Raw genomic sequence first — 304 nt, 5'->3', positions numbered from 1 at the left:
AGCCGGATGCCGGCTGACCCAGGGCCCGAGGTGGGCGGTGGCTGGCCAGGCTTCCTCATGTCCTGCCTGAAGGGCCCCCATGTCATCCTCAAGATGGAGGCCATGAAGATGGTCCACCCTGAGAAGTTCCCTGAGCTGCAGGCGGCCACCCCCTGCTTCCCACCTGCGCCCCGGCCCGCCCCGGCTCTGGCACCCAAGCGAGCCTGGCCCTCAGACACAGAGATCATCGTCAACCAGGCCTGTGGGGGGGACATGCCCGCCCTGGAAGGGGCACCCTGCACCCCGCCTCTGCCACGGCGGCCCC

Source organism: Bison bison, unplaced genomic scaffold, assembly GCF_000754665.1.
Source record: "Bison bison bison isolate TAMUID 2011002044 unplaced genomic scaffold, Bison_UMD1.0 scf7180017847083, whole genome shotgun sequence".
NCBI lineage: Eukaryota > Metazoa > Chordata > Mammalia > Artiodactyla > Bovidae > Bison > Bison bison.
The sequence above is the reverse complement of the archived record's forward strand: the minus strand, read 5'-3'. Positions refer to the sequence as shown.